This window comes from Triturus cristatus, chromosome 9 (genome assembly GCF_964204655.1).
Source record: "Triturus cristatus chromosome 9, aTriCri1.1, whole genome shotgun sequence".
Taxonomy (NCBI): Eukaryota; Metazoa; Chordata; class Amphibia; order Caudata; family Salamandridae; genus Triturus; species Triturus cristatus.
This window is the reverse complement of record NC_140592.1, coordinates 555,077,387-555,095,260: the sequence shown is the minus strand read 5'-3', so window position 1 is coordinate 555,095,260 and position 17,874 is coordinate 555,077,387. Positions and strand designations below refer to the sequence as shown.

At 49.7% G+C, this 17,874-nt stretch overlaps 1 protein-coding gene across 1 annotated transcript in view; it reads left to right on the top strand.

Annotated features, from left to right (window-relative positions):
* GIPR (gastric inhibitory polypeptide receptor) overlaps positions 1 to 17,874 on the top strand; it is a 1,954,711-nt gene that overhangs the window by 173,389 nt on the left and 1,763,448 nt on the right. The gene's annotated exons all lie outside the window — the stretch shown is intronic.

Here is a 17,874-nt window from a genome sequence, read left to right as displayed (position 1 = left end):
TTAGGATCTAGGTCGGATGAAGGTGGTTAAGGTCCTCCTTGAATTGCTCAGTTCTGTTCACTGAAAGGATGTATTTTGAGGAATCACATCTGTGCCTGAATGGGGTGTGGAATCCTTTACAGGGGTGGGGGTAGATAGGAAGGCCATTAACTTTCACGGACTAGTGCTAGTGTTACTTTTGGGTGTATCATGCTGTATCTTGGTTGGGTTTGGGGATTTTAGAAATTGTTAGCTATGCGATGGTGGCCGAAAGTTATCTCAAAGGATCTTAGATTTTTGTCAATGCCCTGGATCATGATAGTGCCATTGGAATAATTGGTGATTGTGTGGCTCTTGTGAAAAGAGGAGTTTCCGTGACATTACATGTAACCCTCCATTGTTTCTTCAGATTCTTAGAGATGGTAGGATTTGATATCAATTTCACTTGTCACATTTATGGGTAAAAATAGAGTGTATGTTAAGATTCCCATTTTCCACTTTGGATATTCATTAGTAATCAGGTTCTATAGAATGAAATCTTTTAATTGGAGCATATTTTTGAATCGCTTCTTGGGAGTTTTAGATTTACTCCCAACGACGGGTGACTGCATGTTGCGCCCAGAACCCTTTTAATAAGCAGACTTGGATGAGATATGAACAGGATGGAATGGATATAAGTTGGTATGAGGAACGGTAAGGAACTATAGGTGTGTATTACTGATCAGGTTTTATAGGTTTAGTCCCTACTTGTCAAGTAAATGTCCTTCTGCTGACGGGACCTTCTGATTGGCTTGTCGTGGTACTGGCTAGGTGACAACATCCCCATCTAGAGCCAGATCAGCAAGCCACTGAAAGGCAGGCGTTGCGCAATTCTGTCCAGTTCGGAAATTACCATTTATGAGGACAGCTACTTCCCACCCCAGCAGTATTGTGATCGAATGCATGGTCTCCCACAGTTAGAAAAGCAGGGTATTTCAGGCAAAAGATATCTATGAACCATTTGGAATGAAGTCTCACTTGTCCTAGTACTGGACTAATTGCAGGCTTGGGTGAGAAGCCTTTATTTTTGCTTTTATAGTAACAGTGAACAGTATAACTATACAAACCTAATCAAGTTCACCTCATGTAATGAATAGACACAATCACACATTAAATAGACACTTCGGACCTTTGTGTGCTATTCAAACTTCTGTTCGCACAGGAAGTACAGCAGAATTCATGATTTTAATGCATGTTGCAATTAACTATTAATTTAATTCAACTAGATAGGAAAAAACCTACTTTGTGTCTTTAATCTTTTTACAAAGTTGTTTGGAAGACCTTGGACTTTGGGTTCAGCATGGTTTGTGCTTCTCTCCACGGAAAGCTGTGCTGGACTCAAAAATTTGTTTTGGCAACACCTTTGTACAGTAACCGAATTAGAGAGCAAGGAACTAGCATACTGCCTACATTTCTATGTATATATTATAATATAGGATGATGTATTCATTTGTAATTTGGAAAAGAATCGTCTTTACCAATACATGTGCATTTCATCATGGCAACTAAGTTATATGGTGTTGATTGTAATGCCATTCGTAATCAGCGCCTCTGGGTGTAGGTGCAGTACTTAATGCTCACGTTCAGAATAATAACTGCAATTATATCTCAATTTCTAGATTTTGTGATGGAATAGCCTATAAATCGCCTTCGACAAAGCTTGTATAAAAAAAAAAATGCTAATAACTCAATACAGTGTTATTAACAATGGTCAAGATCAGAGGTTTGAGTGAGGTGTGTGAGTAATAGACTGAATGCTTTGTGCTTGTCATCTGCATTGGATCTACACGTTTCTAAGGGTGCAGCCACACTGATCCCAGGTGTAACAGTATCAGGAATTTGAGATGGTCATCAGGGAGCCCTGGACACCGGAAAGTTGCCTGGCAAATGCCAGAGCTTGGGTAATCTGTTGAGATTTCTGTGTTGACTGCTGACGACAATATTGGTAGCAATAGGGCTGCTCGATTCTGGGTGATTTCAGTCAGCCATCAGGAGTGACCAGCATATTTTCCCTAGTGCTAAGCATGGGCGTACTGTTTGATGGGCAGTGATGGAAAATTGCAGTTTGAGGAGCCTGTGCCAACTCCTTACACCTGTTTGATGTTAATGAGAAGTTTGAGGATTTTAAGAGATGCTAAGACTAGTTACCCTAGAGGAAGAGGTGTGGCGCCGCGGCCAGGGCAACTGACTCTGGAATCTGGGGCTCACGGTTCGATCGCCAGCGGCAGATTAGCCCAGCGCCATGTGACTCTGGGCAAAAGCTTGCTTAATCTTCCCGATGGCCCCCAGCGCCTAGAGACCCTTACGGGTGATTGTTTGTGCTTTACAAATGTGGATCATTATTACCCTCTTGGCTGAAAATGTAGACCCTGTTTATGGTCATGTCTGCCAATGACGGTGAAAAGACCACAATCACATGTAAGAGGACAGTCAGTTAACTTATATCCCTTCTGTTTTAGATGCTTAAACTCTAGGGTCCTCACTACAAGTTAGATGCTCCAGCCCTGCGATGAGTGCTCCATCTGCAATGGTATCTGGATCCCTGGGGCTGATTTTTGTTGTCATGGGCGAACACCTATCATGCGTTTGTGCCATGACATATGCCCGTCTCACAGATTACAGACTAGTTGGACCGAGAGAGGCCCCCAAAATGGTACCCTCATAGCAGTGAAAGACTACTGCCTTTGCCAGGAGTTATGTAGTATGTGCGCGGTGGTAGCAGTATACTGCAAAGTGATCAGTAGAAGTGAACAGCTATTTTTACCTGTTTTACTAGAGTGAGGAATACAGGCTCACTCATGAAAGATTCTGCTACTTTGTGCTTAACTTACCCTTGACCTACATCATGTTAGTATGTGCAGCACACTGTGGTTGCATGCATGTGCTGTGTGTATGTGTGCCTGTTAATTGTGTAATACATGAAGGGCTCTGGGTTCTATTTTCGGTGACCCAGTGCTGACTGGAGCAGCATTTGGAGGTAGAGGAATTCCCAAGACAGATTTGCGGTTTGCTGCATTCCTGTGAGCTGGGTGGCACACGCACTGGAGGAAGGAAGAGACAAACTCTTCGGTACACTTCAAATAGTGCTCTTTGATTGAGGGAGAGGTCTCTAGAAAGAGGTCTGGCACATCTCAGGATGGAGATGAGGCTGATAAGAGTATCCTAAAGAGTAGGGTTGGGGCCCTGGGTAACATTTTGATGCACATATCACTGTGGCTTAAATCCAGGAGTGAAACTCTAGTCACTCCCATGGCCTGTATTGTGGGGCTATCAGGTTTGGAGTCTGCTGTGACAGACTACTTTCTGGAGGAAGAGCAGGATAGAGGAGTGCACACTTCAAAAGGACACATGCAAACTCCAAAAGACTCAGACCCTAAATCACATTTAGGGCCATATTCACAAGAAGCTATCGCCGAATTAACGACACTTTATCGCAGCCACAGTCGTGATAAATTTACCTCCCCATTCACAAGCTGGTACTAACAGCCCACAGCACCAGCTTTCCCGCGATAGCAGCCGCAAAAAACATTGCCACAGAGGACCCCCGCAACTATCGCTAACGAGATGCAGAGTCGGTGTTCCTGTGCCAAAAGACGCAACCACACCACTCCTCACCATTCTCAACGACCAAACAGATCAGCGATAAAAACACAAAACAAGCAATAAGGCGCGTTAGCACCAGGAAATCTACACCTGCTCTGACCCGGTGTTAAGTCGGATGGCAGCCAGCACCACAAAAGGGAGACCAGACCAGGACAAACAGATGTCAGGGAGCCACTCATCATGCGGGCCGGACACCCAAGATTGCCACAACTCCCACCGACACTACCCCCAGACCACCCCTCCCTGCCCCCCCACAAAGACATGTCACATCAGCTACACAAAAACATGTACAAAATATTCTGCATGATGTCGCACAATCACAACAGTTTAAATGCATGTGTCGTCACAGAAATGAGCATCACACATTCACTTCCAAAGCACCAAACAAAACTTTATTAAAATGAAAACCGAAATAAAATGAAGACACATGGCGGCTCCCCGCGGGACAGTCCGTAGGTCACAGCCTGCAAGACAAAAACCATGATGAGAAGGTATGTCCTCCGCACATCAAAGGACAGAGAGAGAGCGAAGGGGAGAGAGAGGAAGAGAGGGGGAGAGAGAGAAGAGAGGGGGAGAGAGAGAGAGAGATAGAGAGAAGAAGAGAGGGGGAGAGAGAGAAGAAAAGAGGGGGAGAGAAAGAAGAAGAAGAGAGGGAGAGAGAGAGAGCCTCCCCTGCGCACCCAAGCCACACTGATCACCTGCTGCCACCGGTGTGTCTCCAACCACGTGTCGGTAGGTATAGCAGTACACCAGGACACACATCTGAGTCAGAGCCGTCATCTGAAACATAGTCCAGATACATGACTGGCACAGTACACACACTTGCACAAGACAACATTGGCTACCTGCCCATGCACACACAGACAGAGGCACCCCAGCCCCTCCCAATGCCCATCGGAGCATGCCGGCCCATGCACACCCAGGCCGCACTGCTCACCTTCCACCACCGGCGTTCAGACAGGAGGTCCCACCACGTGCCGCTGCAAGCCACAGGCCCAGGGCCCGCGGACATGGCACACTCCACACCATGCTGCTCCGCTCTGCAGGCCACCAGGTCTCACGTTTCATGCAGGGTCTTGATTACGCCATGGCAGAGGACATACCAGTGCACAGGGCATCATCGCAGGCTGCACACCTGCTCAGCCCCATAGGTGCCACTAACTCTGTGCACCCTGATGCGACGCCACGTGGCGGTAGGCCCGCGCTGCCCGTTTGCTCTGGCCTACACTGCGGTCCAGCAGGGCACACTAAACCTGAGTTGCCCACACCACCGGGACGGGGCATCATCGCAGGGTGCCCACCCGCTCAGCAGCTTAAGGTGCCACTGACTCAGTGCACCCAAAGTCACTGTCCTGTGGCCAGGTGCCTGTGCCTGCCGCAATGCACCGGGTGCGACTAACCCTGTGTAAACCCAATCAGCGCAACGTGGTGGTAGGCCTGTGCCGTCCGCTAGGCCTCGGATGCCACTAACCCTGTGCAGCCCCAGTCAGCGCCAAGTGGTGTTCGGCCCATGCTGTACAGCATGGGTGTTCGGCCCATGCTGTACGCCACTAACCCTGTGCGCAACAAAACTCTTGTGCCCTTCATGATTGGGAACCGTGGCGTCCGTCATCCAGTCACCACGGGCAGAGGAGAATGTGACGTCGTCGACCCCTTATGTTGGCGGAGTCACATGGCCTGTGATGCCTGTGCCGGATGGGTGTGGTGTGCGTGCAAACCTACCCTCAGGGAGTGGCTGTGACATGCTGACAACTAGACCAGTGACCTGCACACCACCAGCGAGTTCGCCTGTAACGGGTAGCAATGACGGCAACCCCTCTGAGCGTAAGCGGAGTGGTCTCGGCTACCATACGCCGGAGAAGCGTAGGGCTTGTCACAATGACACGTGGGCTCTGGGCGTGGCTCAGTCCATGTCCGGACAAGGAAGTGAGTGATGCATTTGTCCCTGTTGTAGTGTCCACGGCACCCGGTACACATATTGCAATGTAGTTCCCTCTGACTGGCATCCCACAGGATGAGCATCATTGACGCAAGGGAAATCACTGTCCCTACATCCATCCACACATGCATACATGACAGATGAAAGACATGACACAGCAGTGCGTCAATGGATGTTTATTGCACATCCAGTGTAGTAATGCAGCTGGAGCGGTTAGGGGCAATGCCCAGCACACTACACAATATGGGCCTGTGGAGGGCCAGCCAGAGTCCTTCAGGGGATGACAAGTACTGCTGAAGGGAAGGGTACAGTCCGCAGGCTGGTCGCCGTGTCATTGGTCATCAATCTGGAAGTGGAAGTCAATGTCGCTGTCCAAGGTGAGTGCATCGGAGTGTATCGTGGGTCAGTGTGAGGTCACAAGGCCATGTGCGGGACCAAGCAGGAACAGGCCAGGTGGCGGTAATGAATGCTAGTGCCTGGTCCTTCTGACCACAGTCCCATCCACGTCCCCGTCCCCGGCTGTGTGCCCTGCCCCACCTGTGGGTGTTGCAGAACTGGCTGCCGCACTGGGAGGCACTGACACACCAGGGGCCTGAGTGGATCCGGCTGCCGCACAGGGAGGCACTGACACACCAGAGGCCTGAGTGGATCCGGCTGCCGCACTGGTAGGTACTGCCACACCAGGGGGCGGTGATGTGGATGGAGTGGGGGCAGCAGCATTCATCAGCGCCACGTGTGGTGGCAATGCCATGTTGGAGGTCAGTATAGCATGATAGATCCCAGCTACATGTCAATTCTGTGCAGCGGTAGCTGCCATCCTTTCCGCCTCCATCTACACCATGTCCTCCATGAGCCTCCGTATGTGTGCCAGCTCACGGCTGGCATCTCTGGAGCCACCCTGAGCGGACAGCTGTTCTTGTCTCCACGTCATGACTCCAGCGATGTCAGTCAGGTCTCGTTGGAGACCATGGTGCGGACATAGACACCCCAGGATGGTGTCCAGTTTGGCAGCCATGATACGAAGCCCACCCGCACCTGCTCAGCCGTCTCCATCTGGCACTCCAGCACGCAGCATTGGAAGGCCATGTGTTGTTCCTGGAGATCTTGGGAGGGTGCCGGGGCTGTGGGAGCCTCCTGCTGGGTGGTTTGGGTGGTGGGTGGGGTCTCATCGATGTAGCTGGGCTGCCCTGATCCTGGAGGTGAGTGGCGGATAAGGTCAATGATGTCTTGGATGGTTTGGGTGTCGATGCTGGCGTTGTCCTCCTCGTCATCCGCGAAGAATGGCTGTGACTGCTTTGCAGGAGGTGTTGACGGTGCCCCTGTGATGTGAAGGGGAGATGGTGTATTACAATGTGTCCACATTTGTGTATCCACATGGTACAGGTTGACATTCAGACAGCATGGCTTTGTACATTGTGACAGTCTGTTGATCTGGACGATGACCCAGAGTCATTGTGGATGTGCACTGTGCTTGATTGTGCATGTGTTCCATTGTGCCCATCTTCACCCATCCCCCCAGTACCTGGTGGTCACTCACCCTGTTGCAGTTGTGTTGTGTCCTGTCGAGCAGTGACCGGTCCCTCGACTCCGGCCACAGTCTCCCCACTGATGACTGTGGACACCAGCTCCTCCATGTCATCCAGCTCCAGCTGTGGGGCTGGGCCCCCACCTTCAGTCAACGTTGCTGCCTTCTGGTTGGCTGCAAGTTTGTCTTTGATCTTCGGCTTGATGTCATTTCATTGCCTCTTGACCTCGTCCATTGTCCTCTTGTGCTCCCCGACGGCATTCACCTTGTCGACGATGTCCCGCCATATTGCAGTTTTGGTGTCCAGCGACACGGAGTTTACGAAGAGTTGTTCATGGTGTTCCATCACCTCCGTGACTATGATCCTGTTCACTTGCGGATTGAACTTCGCCTTCCTCGTCTTCTTGTCCTTGCCCTTCCCTGTCCCCGAGGTCCCAAACTGGTCGTCCGGGGTGCTTGTGGGGTTGCGCTCGTTCTCTGCACCTGCTTCGGCTGCCTCCATGGTGCTTGGGTGTTGGTCAGTTTGTGTAGGTTTTTTTTTCGGCTTTTATGGTGTTTTTTAACACCTACCAGGTGTGTATTGCATGCCTGGCGCTGCTGATCGCTGTTTTTCTAATCGCGCTTTGGCCCATTGCAGGTTTTTGTTGTTGTGGTTTGTGTTTTTAGCTCTATCGAGGTGGTTTAATCATTGTCCACGGTTGCGGCAGACTATAGCATGGTACCGCCTTGTGGTGAATCGCACGTTGTCACGGGGTTATTTTCCCGCGATGGGCTGCAATATTGAAAGTTGCATTTCGCTACTCATACGGTAGTCATCACACGTTCTTGGATAAACCCTCGTTTGCACCGTCTACGAGGGAGTTATCACAAGCTCTTTTCATACGTGAGCAGAAGTGGGTGTACCGTATTGGGAGCCACGAAACAGGGCTCAAAGATGAAATACCATGGTCAGCCCTGGGTAGAAAATGAACTCTACTTTACTATTTAGGTTGCCCGCCAATAAACATGAGTATACTTGTCATCATTGGGATGGGATCCTGATTCCTGAAGGGTATTGTAGCTCTGTTACCAACTGGGAACACTCTCACTTCTACTGAGCGGAAGTGTTCAGGAGTATTATAGGATTAACACTATTGGAATTTACAATTTTTAGTGTTTATTACGTACAATAATAATATTAATAAACACCTTCTTTGGGTGATGTAAATTGACATGCCTCAGGAAATTGGGCTGATGTTCCGTGGTTTAAGATGACTTAATCTGGGTCCATATTATGAGATGTGAGAGTGCTTAACCTGTATTATTTGACATTTGATGTCGTGTGGAGAAGAGCTAGTAGCATTTATGGGACTAGGGATGGCAACAACAGCCAGCCTCTGATGTATACAGAGTTTTGTTTTTAAATTTCAATATAATTGTTTTGTTGCTATCAGCAACCTTTAGTATTTATGTTATAACATCACCCCCTTTGCTTCCGGGTTTGAGCAAGTATAATGTAGGAAGGTGGAATCTGACTAATGGTTGCCCCCAACTTTTTGCCTGGTATTTGAGTGGTTTTTGACTAGTCTGGCTGGGATCCTGCTATCCAGGACCCCAGCCTATCTGCTTTCTCCTTAAAACTGATGTGAGTACCCTAGGTACAAACCAATTGGATGCTGAGGATACCCTGACAGTCCCTTGTAGATGGTACCCTAGGTACCCAGGGCATGGGTCCCTCAGTAGGCCTACCAGGGCTGCAGCACTTATTGTGCCTCCCTGGGACAGCCATACGACACCACCAGACCACTACTGTAGTCTGGGTAAGGTGGTGCTAGCACCCCTTACAGGGATATAGGTACCCTGTATCCCACCCCATTACAACACATATACTCTCATAGGTCACCCCTATAGCAGGCCTTGCTAATCCTACAAGGCAGGGTGCTGAGGTATGTGTGAGGGGGGACCCCTACATGAGTAGAGCCTCTCTGCAACCTTCATAAAATCATTGCTGGGTTGTTTGTAGTGTAGCCATACCATATACTCTTAACCGCATTATAAGTCTATCGCGATAGCGTGATAACTTGAGAATGGCTACACTGAACCATATTGTGTTTGATGTCAAACATGTAGGAATCCTACCCCCAGTCCAGCCTTGGGCATGAGGGCACGATTCCCCCCTGCTAGAGGGGCGAAATGGGAAAAGCAGCAGAATTCAGACACCAATTTAAAAGTGCACACGTAGTACAAAATGGCTACTACTCGCCACCCACACGACTCTGGCTGGCTGTTGCTGGGGAAAATCCCAGCCTCGCCAGCTGGACAATAGGGCTCCTGTGGCAGGGAGGTGCTAGCATCTCCCCAGACAGGATATGTGGATTGGAACAGGGTGGGTGCACCATATGTTGCCTTTCAGAGTTGCACGTAGGCAGCCCCAGCGCCTACATTCTGCATACACCGCCTGGAACCGGTTCAGGGGCATCCTGCCCATCGCTCAGGTGGGAAACACACAAAGGGGAGAGGGTGTAGCCACCCTTTCCCGCCTCACCTCTCATTGGTGGACACTACTCTGGACACTCCCCTAATCTTGGGGATAAAGGTGAATAACGTGGCCCCAGAGCCTCAGATTAATCTTAGACTTCACAGACTTGACCTTCGACAAGCTGCTACCCAGCTGACTGAAGAAATCTCCCTTGGGGTAAAGGAGTTACCCCCCTGCTTGGCAGGCACCTGAAACACTGCAAGTGACCCAGTTGGAACTTTGCTGCTCTCACGAACTTCGTCGACTTCCAGCAACCTTGAGGTGAGTTTCCTAAGCATCCCAGAGGTCAGTGAGTGTGCACAGCAAACCTGAGCACCGTGGCCCGCGTGGGTGCCGAGATTCCCAATACCCCAGGACACCGGCCACCTCTTGCATAGCACACGACCCTGACAAATGGGGAAGTTGTGCTTTGGCCCATTATTGAGCCAATGACCAAGCAGCAATTGTGCCAAAGATCAGCACCCTAGCCCCCTCCGGTAGCCCGTGGGCTCCCTTTTACGCACTCCATTTTGCTGCCTTCCACGGTCCCTTGTCTCTCGACTTGTGGGCCCGAGCGGAGGAAAATCTCGACACCTAAGAGTTTCTCTGGTTGCTCCAGGCCTGCTCTACAGTCTCTCCAAAGGAGACCTCTCACAGACCTCGTGGGTCTGCACCAGTAGCTGATTTGTTCATCTTGTATGGGTTGCGGTTGCCAAGGCTTAGTGGATCCAATCCAGACACTAACACCGCAGCGACCCTCATCCAACAAGGGACAGTTGCCCTTCCAAAGCTGGCTGTCCTTGAAGCCTCCCGGAGCCTGTGGCTGCAGATCCAAGCTACACCTCTTTCCACTTGAAGCACCCGACATTGAAGGGCTCTTTCCTTTGAGCTCCCTGGTCACTGTGCCGTGACCCAGACTCTGTCCCCTCTGCTTTCAGGTTCTTCTCTACAAGATCTACAACTTCAATCTTCACGGCATCATCACGCTTTTGGCTAGCAGCAGTTTTGTACATTTTCCCATTGAAAATCAGCCCGCGACCCGACATCGAAAACGGCCTATGCACCCGGCTTCCCTGGGGCAGGTAACAGTGGTACTCCGGTACTCTCGTGGTAGTGGGCTCCTCAAAAGCTTAACTCTAAAGTTTTAACTTTGTACTCCTGCTAGAAGTGACTTTAATCTGTTTAAATCAAACCGCAACATTCTCCATAGGCTTTAATCGAGATCCCGATAGCAGCTATTTCCACTGCACGCGCCTCCCGTGGGTCCCCTTCCTCATAACCTGGGGTGGATTCTTAAGGGGCCAGCGATCCTAAATGCCCTAGGCATTGTCTGTAGAATTGTCGTGGTTCTTATACCACTTTTTTGATATATGGTTTGGTCCCCCCCCGGGGCCCTATGATTCCAGTGCTATTTATTGTATCTATCAATGCTTGTTTGAATTGTAACTTTGCCTCAGCCTGATAAAGAGACTTGTGGGATTCTGTTTAGAATAAATACATATATTTTATATATATACCTGTGTGGGCTACTCTTTCATTTGGTCATTCAAGAGGTTATCTATGGTAAAACAATAAGATTAACACTCCTTCAAGACCTAGCCTGAAGGCTGCTCTCCTCAGCTACCACTAGGATAGCTTTCCTTAAAGGTTGTCTTAAACCTATCATCAATAAGAGTCGAATTGGACTGGTGCAAGGTGTCCCTATAACTAGGAGACAGCATATGCCAGGCCAACTTCTCAAATATAACGTCTGAATCCGGACTGTCGGTCTAGACCTGAACGTGATATGTGCCTCGATATTCACACGATTTCCTGGTTAGAGGACGCTTAGCCTTTGTATTTTAGGTCAGCGGTCTAGGCTCTAACGTGGTGCATGCCTCGTCATACGCACGCACCACATGATGGGAAGCGGAATCAATAATGGACGGAAGACTGCCATTCGAGGTACCTGCACGGCACCGAGAGAGACTGATTTCAGTTGCGGCGCACCACTCTTGATGAAGTAAGGAGGAGGGGGGGTACCATAACTTAGTTGGCTATATGATTTGGGTAATATACAATACACCAGAATTGTAGGCTAAGCGTCATACATTTCAACAGAGGAATGTTGCATGAATCTAGGGGATGACGTTCACTTTGGTGTGAGTATGTTACCTCGCGCTGCTAACAGACATACTCCGTCGTTGAGAAGCATACAGTTTTCTGTATTCAGAGTTCTGTTGCAGATGTGTGTAGCATACCTTTCTTCTATGCCCTCATGATGGGACGTCTGTCAAGGGTTGAGATACTCCGATAAAAATCTTTAATAAGAAGGGATGAGTGTTTGGAGTTTGGTGTGGAATTTTATACCATTTTCACAAGAATCTAACAAAGGAGTGACTATTCTGAGTATATTGATCTGATTTTCCCCACAGTGTGTGACTACAGAGGGTCGCCCTATACTCCAGTGCCATTTCTAGCTTTCTACTTAATAAACTCGGTAAGAGGTGCGGAGTGCTGTACATTGTGAGACCGAGATATATTGCACCTAAGACCTAAACCTATGAGTACAATATGGGGCAGGGTGCCTCTGTATCTTTTATATCATATTTGCTAGTGTGGAGGTATTCATCTTTTTTTCAGCACGTTTGTCTTATAGAAAAAGCATGCCATTAGTATCTATGGATATGGTTCACAGATTATGTGAGATATATCCCATCCCACTGTATGCCCGATGAGTTATAAGGGTGTGATATTCATCATTTATGAAACACCCTGGTCGCACAAATTGGGTTGTTTGCGAATGTATGAGAATTATTGAGAGCACACGACAATATTATTTCTTTGTATTGAATTGATGTATTGGAAATAGTTTGTTTTTATGGTTTTGTTTTTTTATTTTTCAGTTCCAATTGGAAGAGTAAAGTTACATACTACTCCAGACTTACAGGTGGAGTATAGCCCATCAAAGTGGGCATTGTAGGGTTTTTGGAAAAGTAGCATAGGGATCCAACTTGTCCTGATGAATGCCGGATAATACGTTTTAAACCGGCAGAAACATGTTGACCACTATGCAGAATGGAGGGGTGGTGAGCACCTAATTTACTCACACCACCACTATCCGTTAGTTATATTTATTATACCTTTTTAACTCTGACTAGGGAATCTAGGAATAAAAATATTATAGAGATATCCCATAGCCAGTTTTAAATTCACAATCTATCTGCACTTCTATAGGATCCCGTCTTTTCCTTCTTTCTTTATCACTGTTGTATTGTTGCATTGTTTACCCCTCCCTATTGCTCCACCTCAAGCATTGGTCTGCGCAGAGGCGTTAGTAGCAGCCCTATGATGAAGCATGCCACAAGTTGTTGTGGGTGAGGGCAGTTTTTACAAAGTAAGTGTGCTCTCCTAATCTACTACATTTTGCAAACATATATGGGACAACTGTTGTTTGCTCTACCTCTTTGTTTGTGTTTTCATATTATTTTTTAGGAGGATGAGGTAGGGTTTTTTTCCTTCTCCCTCCTTTTAATTGTGTGTATTATGAACAAGGGATGTTGGGAACTCTGGTAGCTCAACCCCTGCAGGAGCAGGTAAGGCTGATCATGGGCTGGAGCCCAGTTGGAACTTGTTGTGCCATGTAGCAGTTCAGGCACACTTTTGATTTTTGGGAAGAGTCAGAGTGGGACTACTGAGACTCTGTCTACTAGTGGGATTTAAACTGAATGTCACGTATAGTGAATGGGGTGTAACCACAACCAGTAGTGAGAAGAAGGCAGGACTCAGGGTTCTGCCTATCGAGCATTAAAGCCCCACCTTCAGGGGACTGTGTGTATTGTTTGTGTATGTCATATTGTACAGCGTGGTTGTGTTTAAATTAACCCCAGGTGGTTAACTCCGCCCTGTCAGAGGAGTTTCCGGAGTTTTGCCTACTCCGTGTTCCGTTGCGAACGCAGAGCTTAGGCAAAACTCCGACGCCATGGCGGAGCAGAGTTAGCCAGCCTCTCCACCCTCCAAAAGTAATTATAATGTTTAAAAAAGGGCACTTACTTGCCATGGCTGCATCCTTCTCACCATGGCCGCTCTGCTTCCTCGTCCTCACCATCCTTCTTCTTAGATAACCCCTAAGTTGTCTGTCTTGCACGCCTGAGACATACAACGTTGGTGTTATCTAAGAAGAAGCACGGCGAGGACGAGGAAGGAGAGCGGCCATGGCGAGGAGGAGACAGCCATGGGGGTAAGTGCCTTTTTTTAAACATTATAATTACTTTGGGAGGGGGAGGGAGCGAAGCAGAGTTCCACTGAGTTGTTTTCTAACTCCGTGGAACTCCACGTAGAGGCACTATGCCTGCTCCGCCCATGCTTAATATAAATACTCATTTATTCATAAAAGCGAGTATTTGACTGGACAATCATTTATTGCTACTATATTTTGAGTTGTGAGCCTGTGTTCACCTCCCTGTGTCTACCTCCCACCCACTCCCCAAGAAGCCTTGGACTGCTAGACTTATGTTACTACTGAGAGTCAAGTACTAAAAGGGTCCTTGGCCAAACTGCTCAGGACCCATAGTAAGTCAGGCCCGGGACATCAGGAGTAAAATGTCTCAACACCCACAGCGGGCCCAGTAGCTTCTTCTTGCCCCGTGGCCCACTGAAAGCGGTTTTGATAGGCTATTTTACTTGGTGTAATAACTGCTGGCAACACACCCCAAGTCGCTATTTCAAGTGTGTCTGAGCCAGGAATTATCAGGTCCGAAAACGTTTAACTCGATGATCCTGGGCCCGGAGACACCAGGCCAGTCAAAGTTATTGCAGGACGGAGGCTGTGGGCAGAAGCATTCCTGGCCCCTTCCCACCGCCTGCTCCAGTCTAGGGGAAGCAGGCAGTGCTATTCCAGAAAGAAACTAGCATACCTGAACTTCTGTTTGAAATATTATTATTATTAGTATTATAATCATTATTTTTATTATTATATGACCTTAGAATTTCTCTAGCAATGTGTTCATAATAGAGTACTAAATTCAAACTTCTAATTTCTAGAACCTAAACCTTTAATTTTGCCATACCATTTGTTAACATTTTATTTCAAATACTTCTCAAGTGCCATGAGTCAACGCTACACTGTACAACCATGAATGAAAGGCACGACACAATTATTAATATCAATATATATATATTTTTTTTTAAACCGTTTATTACAAATCTCAAGAATATACAAATATGGGCCCACAACCTTCCGGCCGGCCGCTAGGAATGGCAGAAACATATGGCATACGTTCATAGAACACTTGGCGTTACAAAGGAGCATAAGCAGGAGTCATCAACATCATGGGCCACAGCCATAATACGTCACAGTGCGGTTTCATTTTATACAAACAGCAAAAAAAAAAAAAACAACACCCACAAGGCTACCCTACAGTCGAAAGTAGCAGCACGTGCTCCCCAATGGGGAACCCCAACTATCAGAGGAATCCAAGGAGGGGAAGGGAAACAGAGCGAGGACTGGGGGAACCCTGTGCCCGGGGCTAGGGGAAGGGGTCAGCTAAGGAGACGGGGCTGGTGAGGCAGCAGGCAGCAATGGTGGCGCGCAAATACTCCCACGGTAGGCGTTCCAGGGGCCCCACACTTTCACCCATGTCCCAGGCTTACCCCTCGCCACATACACCACCTTTTCTCGAAAACATGCACCAGTCCATGTGCTCTTTCCAGGCCGACACCGTCGGGGGGTTCTGGGATCCCCACAGCTGCGCAATGTCACGCTTAGCAATCATATATCCCAGAGTCACCCACCACGTTTGCGGAGCCGAGTAGTCAGTTGGTTCCCACACATTCAACAGGCATCTCCTCGCTTCCGGCAGCAGCGCAACACGCGTAACCACTCGCAGGACCTTGTGCACACCGCGCCAGAATCGCTCCACCTTCGGGCATTCCCATAAGATATGCAGGAAGGTCGCCACGGCACCACAACCACGCTTACACAATCCATCCTCAGTATAGCCCATACGCTGAAGCCTTGGCCCCGTCATGTAGACCCGGTGGAGTATCTTAAGCTGGACGAAGCGGAGGCGAGCCGGTATAGCCACCTCCTTCGGAGAGGCCACCGCGGAGGTCCAGTCCTCATCGTCCAATTCCAGACCGTCGGCGACCCAAGCCTCGCGAAGGCCAATCAGCAAGCCCGATCGATCATTAATCAGTTTTTTATAAATAAGGGAGATCGTGCTGTCTGGGACGTGGCCATCTAGCACTCTATCCTCCAGGGGGGAAGACTCCGGGATGGAGGCGACGTCTGGGAAGACGGAGCCCAGTGCATGACGGATCTGCAGGTATCGAAAGTATTCACTGCCCTGCAACTGAAACTCCGTCTGCAGCATCTCGAATGTTTTAAATCCTCCCCTCGACCAGAGATCCCCCACTTTACTGATGCCTATCATGTCCCATTTCGCGAAGCCCTTCGAGGTCCAGAGAGAGCCCAACTTCTCAGACGCATACAGCGGTGACGCCCGGGTCAAACGGTCCTTCCACCCCATAGCTGCATTAGCCGCATGCCATACTCTGACCATGACACGCGTAGGTCCCGTCAAGCGAGCGTCGGGCGCGCCAGAGTAGAGCGCTCGATTGTAGTCGCCACCGGGCAGTAGCATCTTGTCCATCTCAAACGCCGGGTTCAAGGCGGGCCCATAGAGGCCATGGTTAATTGCAGCTAGCTGGGAGGCCCAGTAATACCGTTTAATGTCCGGGAGGGCAATCCCCCCGTCATACCATGGGAGCGTCAACTTCGCCAGGGCAATGCGCGGCCTCCCGTCCCAGAACAGGCGGCGCTGTAAACTCTCCACCTCACTGAAGTAGCGCGCCGGGACTGGGTCCATAGTGTTCTGGAGAGCGTATAAGAAACGTGGCAACGACATCATCTTAAACAACGCCACCCGGCCGAGCGGCGAAAGCGGCAGGCGCCGCCAGCGCACGACGTCCTCCTTCAAGCGCTGGAGAGGGGGAAGCAAGTTCCGCTCGTAGCGAGCCTCTGGGTCCAGAGTAATGTAGACACCCAGGTATCGAAACCCCTGAGAGGCAATCTGAATCGGACAACCCCGCGGAAGGACAGGAGCCTCCCCAGAGAGCACATACACGCATGATTTAGCCCAGTTGATGACAAGGCCTGAGTTCCGGCCGAATGAACGTAAAACATCAACCAGGACTATGAGTGACTTACGTGGAGAGGCTAGGTACAAAAGGATGTCGTCAGCGTATAGGGACACACGGTCCTCATATTCGGGGGTCCAACGGAGTCCACGGATGGAGGGGTGCCACCGCAGCCACTCCGCCAGGGGCTCCAAGGCCAGCGCGAACAGGAGCGGCGACAAGGGGCAGCCCTGTTGCGTGCCCCGGCCCAGCTCGAATGAGGCCGAAACTCTTCCATTCACCACCACCTGCGCCAATGGGCCCGAATACAACAATTTGACCCAACTGATGAAGCCCGGGCCGAATCCAAACTTCGCCAGCATCGCCCAAATGTATGGCCACTCAAGCGTGTCAAACGCCATAGTGGCGTCTAAGGACGCCAAAATGGCCGGCTCCCGCACGAATGGGACACGTGCGAGCACCCCGTGCAAGCGCCGCAGATTAAGGGCTGTATTGCGATGGGGGATAAAGCAGGACTGGTCTTGGTGAACCAGGTCGCCCACCACGCCGACCAGCCGATTGGCCAGCACCTTGGCGAGAATTTTGGGCTCCGCATTTAAAAGCGAGATAGGCCGATAGGATGTGACCCGGTCCCGAGGCCTCCCCTCCTTGTGGATCACCACGATAGTAGCCAGACGCTGGTCCGGCGGGAGGGAGCCCAGCGAGTGGGGCGCCAGTACATCTGGTCGCAACTTATATAACTCGATAGGGATGCCATTTGGGCCCATGGCCTTGCCAGAGGCAACCGAACGTATGGCGAGGGCAATTTCGTCGGATGTAGGAGCGGCATCCAGAGACACCCTGTCCTCCTCCGAGAGGGAGGGCAGCGCGATATCCCTAAGCAGGGAATGGGAGTCCTCCTCCGAGCAAGGAGAGACCGGAGAATACACCTCGCGGAAATAATCCGCGAAACAGGAGACAATTTCTTCTGGCTCGGTGACACTCACACCATCCGTCCTCTCAATCAGCGGGACCACACGATTCACTCTCTCCTTTTTATTCAACCACGCTATCAGTTTGCACGCCTTATCACCCACATCATACAGTCGCCCCTGCTGCTCCCTACTGAGGCCCCTGGCCGCCTCCGTGACGAGGGCCCTGTAGGCCGCCTGCTTAAGTTGTAGGACATGCAGT